The sequence below is a fragment of the Podarcis pityusensis genome (assembly GCF_964106645.2).
Source record: "Podarcis pityusensis genome assembly, chromosome: 9".
NCBI classification, from domain to species: Eukaryota; Metazoa; Chordata; class Lepidosauria; order Squamata; family Lacertidae; genus Podarcis; species Podarcis pityusensis.
This window is the reverse complement of record NC_138034.1, coordinates 52,445,844-52,453,186: the sequence shown is the minus strand read 5'-3', so window position 1 is coordinate 52,453,186 and position 7,343 is coordinate 52,445,844.

Sequence of the window (7,343 nt, the reverse complement as noted above, 5' to 3'; positions counted from 1 at the left end):
TGAGCCTGATTGATTGATTCATGTCAAGCCTCATCTCAGCTCATGCAGTGGAAAGTCATCCAGCTGACCCTTTTTACACTAAAGAAAGAGATTTGTGTTCCTTTCTTTCACCTGGAACCATCAAATTGACTGAATAATCTGTAATACATTAGTGCTGACATTTGTTAGGCGAGAATTAAACAAGACACAGTAATCATTCCCTTGAATAAAAAATGTGTTTGATTTCCAGCAGAGTTCTATTAAACGAATGATAGAGTTGTCTGCTTCAAAGCAGAGAATGGTGAATATTCTCAGAGATAATGAGCTCCATTAACGCTTTAGTGACTCAGGATCACAGTTTCCTCAGCTTGCCTGGTGCAGCTGAACTCAAGCTGAAGGGTTCTTTAAAATTAAAAGAAAAAAGAAAAACCACACACACACACACACAGATGAATTGCCAGTGGTCAATAAATAAATCATAAAATTAATATATCATAAAGTGGGTCACCATCGTTGTTTTATTGATTGTGTCACCACAAACATAAGACTCTTATTATTAAGACTTGACTCATTTAGGAATCAGCTGCCATGCAGTTATTACTATGGGTGTCTCATGCAGCAGCGACCCATTAATTAATAGCCCCTTTTCTATTAAAATAAGGTAGTTTATCTTGCACTATAGCGAGTACACAGTTTTAGAAGATTTGTGAATGGGTTCATGGGAAGCAGATCCTTGGAGATGTGGAGGGCCATGGCCATTCATCTCTGTTAAGGTGCAGAGCTGTTTGTCCATCAGTGGTGGATGTTGGGGTTGATGCTGTCTCATCACCAGTGTGAAAGTACAATTCAACTGCTAGTTCATTGGCTTCTGGCATACTGGAAGGGGCCGAACTTGTCCTCCAATTCAGACAGCATAATGTCTTGGGATAGCCCTCATCGTGATGGACTGGAACCAAAGAGTCCCTGCCACTGATTGAAGGACCTTCCACCATCAGAAGGACTCTGAACATTAACAGACTAAGTCCTGTCACCAGAGAAAGGGAACTTTGGTCCTAGTGGTGTGCACATGGCCCAAGATTCACTTTGGTTTTTAAAAATTCCAGTCTGCTTCTGAGTCACTCTGTACTCTCTCTGCTTCAGTCTGTGGTCTGGATTCCAACCTGCTCTGAATAAAATGAATTTCTGTGTTTCCCATTCACTATAATAAGGTTACCAGGTTTTTTTCAATGAATCCGGCGACACTTTTCAACTTCAATGGATTTTGTATGGGGACTGATTTGTAAATCCAGGGACTGTCCCCAGGAAACGGAGACATCTGGTAACCTTACACTATAATGAACATTTAACTTTTCCCTCTTTTGGCCAAAGTGGACAATATTTACAGGCACAGAAGTCCTTCTAGGGTTGATTAAACCTGTCAAATCATAGGCAAATGTATCTAGGCATATTCATGCAAGGCATCTTTAAAGTTCTGTTCTAAAGAACAAAACGAAGTATATAGCTTTTTCATTTTCTGCTATAATTGGATGAACTTTTTAGGAATGGCCACCACTTCTGATGGGATGAATCCTTCGAAAATTTAGAATGGTAGTTTCAATGGTTCTCCCACAAGGGCTGACTTGATCGTTTTACAATAGTAATCATAGGAGGGCAGATTGGGGGGAAGCAAAGATACCAGAGAAAGATTGTGGTGGTAAAAATGTCACCCCCAGAGTTGGGCTTCTCTCCTCTCCTGGGTTGTTGTTGTTTTTTGGGGGGGTGGATCCCTGTAAAAGGGATCTATCCACTGACTTGCAGAGGTTAAAGGGGTAGTGAAAACTCCCCAGAAAAAAACTGGGGTGTGTTAAATGTCACTCCCCAGCAATGATCTTGTTACCCCAAGGGTCATTACTGGGGGTGGGGTGGGCTTCTTCTCCCTGCCAACGGATTTTGGAGGCTTCAACATTTTCTCCCTGGGAGAGAGCTCAGTCTCCATGGGCTTGCATCAAGGAGGGCAGATAGTGGAAGACAATGGATCCCCAAGAAAGACTGAGTAGGGGAAAATGTCACCTGCCAAGGCCTCTGTTCATGGGGGAGGATTCTGTCTCCCATAGATACAAGGGAGAGTGTTCCTGCCGTCAGATCCTGCTTGTGAGCTTTCCATAGACATCTGGTTGGCCCCTGTGACAACAGGATGTTGCATTAGATGGGTCACTGGCCTGATCCAGCAGGCTATTCTCATTATCTTAACCCTGTTGTTGTTGTTGTTTAGTTGTTTAGTCGTGTCCGACTCTTCGTGACCCCATGGACCAGAGCACGCCAGGCACTCCTGTCTTCCACTGCCTCCTGCAGTTTGGTCAGACTCATGCTAGTAGCTTCGAGAACACTGTCCAACCATCTCGTCCTCTGTCGTCCCCTTCTCCTTGTGCCCTCCATCTTTCTCAACTTCAGGGTCTTTTCCAGGGAGTCTTCTCTTCTCATGAGGTGGCCAAAGTATTGGAGCCTCAGCTTCACGATCTGTCCTTCCAGTGAGCAATCAGGGCTGATTTCCTTCAGAATGGATAGGTTTGATCTTCTTGCAGTCCATGGGACTCCCAAGAGTCTCCTCCAGCACCATAATTCAAAAGCATCAATTCTTCGGCGATCAGCCTTCTTTATGGTCCAGCTCTCACTTCCATACATCACTACTGGGAAAACCATAGCTTTTACTATACGGACCTTTGTTGGCAAGGTGATGTCTCTACTTAACCCTATGAGAATTGTCACTGAAATTTCCTCTCCCTCCCAGATAATTTCTGAATGTAGTTTGTTTTTTCCATTAACTGATGGAGAATGATAAGAAATAAAAATGCAGCAGACATGTTCAGCACAGCAGTGGTTTGGCTGGGACTTTCCCTAACCAACAAGGTCTGATGTGGTCTGATGTACATTCTGGCTTATTACTCAGCGCTGACCTCCTGGCTCAGCTCCTGACTCCTGGCTCCCAGCTGCTGGCTTGGCTCTGACAGCTGCCCACAGCTCAGCCTTGACAGAAGGTCACAGAAATCATCTACGAGAAGCCAGAAAGACACAAATCTCTAAACCAGATTTGTGAACAAACTTGAGAATTAGCCTCCAAATCTCAAAGCCACGGGCATGTTTTGCATTTCCCCACCATCAATAGGTGCGTAACTTGGAAGTAAATGTAGCAGAACCTCAAGGCATGTTTTCTGTGGTGAATATCAACAGGTGAGATTGTGACTGAATAGCATTTTTATTTCTCCCCCCCCCCCCCAAATCACAGAAGGATGTTTGAAACTATTCAGAAAAGAAAACAGAAATTGCTATTTGATTCTGAGGCCAAATTCCTCTGTAGCAATGTACTGCATTGGGTTTCCCCCTCCCTTTTAATTTGTTTGCATTTGCTTATGACATTCATTTATTTATTACCATCCCATTGAAGGGGAGAAAAAAACTTCTAGAAAACATGAATGGATTGTCTCGTTTCATTCTTACAACAACCTAGTAAGGTTGGTGAGGCCAATAAAGGTCACCCTAAGAGCTTTGTGGCTGAGTAGGAATTTCAGCCCAGTTTGCCGTGGTGATATACATCTAAAATTTTCAGTACATGAAATCTTTTATGAGATTTTAGAACAGAAATTCTCATTAGCATTATTATTGGAATTAGAATTTTAGCCTGCATTCCTAACCCCACTCACCCGGGAGTAAGCCCTATTGAATTCAAGGGGACTTACTTTGAGTAGATGTAGTTTGGATTCCAGCCTTAATCACACTTTCCCAATTTAAAAATTCAGGGCTGTGCCAATTTCAATATATTAACACTGGCCTATTTGTGACTTCCAACACTCTCTACTTTTCATATGCAACAGACTACGTTAATTTACTATAAGAAACAATGGCAAGGAATCATGTCTGCAAAGCTCTGGCAAACTGGAAGGACAGCTTGTCACACTTTGTTCTTGCAAAGACAGAATTTGCCTGATTTGTTTCATATTTCCCCAAAGCCTTGAGAGGAAACTTGCCTCTAGCAATGAGCTACCTAACTCTTCCACGTCCATCTTCTGGGGTGTCACCTGCTAAGGTGAGGAGTCTGGAAAAGCCTGGACACTGTATGCACGGGTGGCCTTGTGTTTACGGCAGACAAAGGCAAAATCCTCTGGATTACCTGAAGATATCATATAACACACAAAATGGAGTTACTATTATTCTCTTCTAAGACATATTGTGTTTCCCTTGGGCAGAGAAAAGAACACACAGCCAATCCTAAGAGGGCAGGTCCTATTAAAGATTTATGCAAGCCTGAATTATTTGGCTTTAAACTTTGTCTTTTTCCATTTTTTAATAAGAGGGATGCTTTCTTTAGGCACTGCAACCTGAAGTAGATGGTATCACCAGTAATCCTTGGCTTAGGCAGAGAGCTTCTAAATGGATTGAATTAGGTGCAAGATGGAGCTGTTTGATTTTTTTCCCTCCTCTTAACCTCCCACCACTATTTCCCCCCTTGTTTATGCTTTTAAGGATTCATTGCAAAACTTCCCACTAAAGCGGCATTTAAGGTGGGGCTTCAAGTTGCATCAACGTCATTTAGGCCTCTTCCTTCAGTAAGCATGCTAGAAGCTGTTGAAGCTGGCAAATGTTATATTAAGACATTCATAACAGTAGCAAAGCAGCAACAGACGCTAATTACAAAATTTAAGAGGTATATCATTATGACGTTTACTTTATGCTTACCCAAAATATTATTGTGATATATAAAAATGAAGAGAATCATTCCAGAAATTGTTTCAGAATTTTTTTCTTTTGTTACATCAAATCACTCAGTTTCCATGTTTTATTTTTGGTTAAAGATAAAGGTACCCCGACTGTTAGGTCCAGTCGCGAACGACTCTGGGGTTGCAGCGCTCATCTCGCTTTATAGGCCGAGGGAGCCAGCATTTGTCTGCAGACAGCTTCTGGGCCATGTGGCCAGCATGACTAAGCCACTTCTGGCGAACCAGAGCAGCGCACGGAAATGCCGTTTACCTTCCCGACGGAGCGGTACCTATTTATCTACTTGCATTTTGATGTGCTTTCGAACTGCTAGGTAGGCAGGAGCTGAGACCAAACAACGGGAGCTCACCCCATCACGGGGATTCAAACCGCCGACCTTCTGATCGGCAAGCCCAAATGGCACAGTGCTTTCAACCACAGCGCCACCCGCTGTGGATACATCTCCATAAATAAATAGGTTTTGCTCATTGAATTCATTCACTTCTCTCTCAAAACTCTCTTCATTCTTCTTTCATGAATTAGGCAGAAAAGAAGCAATTACTCAGTGCAAAGCAGGTGAATAGTATTAATTAAATCCAGAGTAATGACCATGTGGCCTTACAGATGTTCTGGACTACAACTCCCAATATCCCTGTACATTCACTAGGCTGGCTGGGGCTGTAAACTGCTTCAAGATTTCTGCTGAAATATGAAGTGGTATACAAATCAGAGATGGACAAAGGGAGTGTGTGTCTGTTTCAAGGACTTTCATCTCCACTTTTCCCCCTCACTTCTTTCTGTGTACAACAGTGAAGCCAGCCATAAGATATTTCTGTATTCCTGCATGTTAACATGGTTAAGAGTTATCCTAGATGGACCAGGAATGTGAGGCTATGATTTGTTTGTTTGTTTACAAGCATCTATAAACTGCTTAATATTTTGAAAATACGTTTGTGTTGTACAACATAGAAACAAACAGTACTGTTAAAACAAAAGTACAACCTAAAACTAATAAAACAGCTGAATAAAAGCACATGAAACAAGAATCCAGGACATTCAAATACAAAAAACAGGGTCTGCTCTTATGGGTCATAGAAACTGTATGGGCAACACGGTTATTTTCCACTTGCTGTGCCACAATAAACAGCAGAGAAGTGAAGGGAATGCTACAGCTGTGCAGCCCATCTTATGTTTCTGCTGAAAGGTGTCACTAATATATTTGTGTTAACAGCACTCAGGTTCAAATATTTTCTCACTCTCCTCCTGCCCTCCAATCAATGGGTCTCATTTCTACCAGGCTTTTTTTTTAAAGCATATATTTTCCTTTTTCCAAGTTGATGCAAAAGCATATTTATGTTGCTCTTGTTGCTCAGCAACTGTGATCTCTTCACTAGGTCTGACAGTTGCTTTTTCTTCAAGGGAGCCGAAAAGCAAGAAAGAAGCATTGATCCTCAACATATTATCAGATCTTGTCACACACACTTTCAGAGGCTGATAGCATCTAATAATGTTGCTCAAGGCTCACTTTACACATCATTGAACTTTTATGGCTAAACCTGGGTGGGGAATTGCCTAGTGGGAAGAGGAAGGTGTGGGTGGCTGCCATACACTTGTTTAATTGTTTAAAGCCGACCCCCTCCCCCCCCCCGGAAATTAAATGAGGCGAACGGCAGGCTCTCCTGTGTTATGTTAAACATAAATTGATTGCTTGTTATTAGAGGCGATGCAAAGTATTCATGGAAAGGTGCTTGCAAAAGCAAGGGGAACCTCTGCCTCTGCGTCCTACAGGGCTTAGGTGGAATGAAGCTCACAAATATTTAAGTTGAACAATGGTCTTTAGTTGGAACCATAAATATACAAAACAACAACGCAATTGTACACAAAGAGCTAGACACCTAGGAAACACACAAACAATGCAATGATCTAGCTGAGGTCAACAAGAAAATCAGATAGCTCTTGGTTGCAGTGTTCGTAGTCAGCCAGTATTGAGGTAAAATTCAACAGCCAGGCAAGTTGGTGCCATCTTGCTTTCACTTCAGGTTGCAATGTGCCGTGGGCCAGACTGCTGTCGCTCCAGATAATGCTGAGGGAGAAGAAGCAGCAACTGCCTTTTAAAGCAGCCACTGAGCCTCCTTTCCATCACTTGTGTCCCCTTGATCTTCTTTCCTTTAAGAGGAGAGGGGGAAATAACCCCCAGGCTGGACACAGAGGGATGACAACATTTGTGTTTTTTTTTAGAAAAGATGGTAGATTTTTAGATTCCCCTCCTCTTCTGTAAGTTGAAAGGGATTCTGTAAATTGAAAGGGATTCTGTGGGCACCCTGGAATACCTCTGCATGTGCCTATATGCCCACAGGCACCCCGTTGGCAACCTCTGCCTTGCAATACCAATAACTAGAACATGTGCGTGTGCTGCCTGTTACAGTATTTAATGGCAATACTACTTTGGACCATTCTGTTGTTTTTGCTCCAAAGTGAGTATAGCATGTGGCTTGTGAGGCCTTAGGAGTTAGCATATAAGCATGCTTTCAAAAAAAAGTTCTTCATTCCATTAATTAAAATCAGATTCGTGGGTTCTGTGCTGGCTATGCCTGAAATGCACAGGCTACTTCAAACATGAAAAGCAGCCGAGCAAT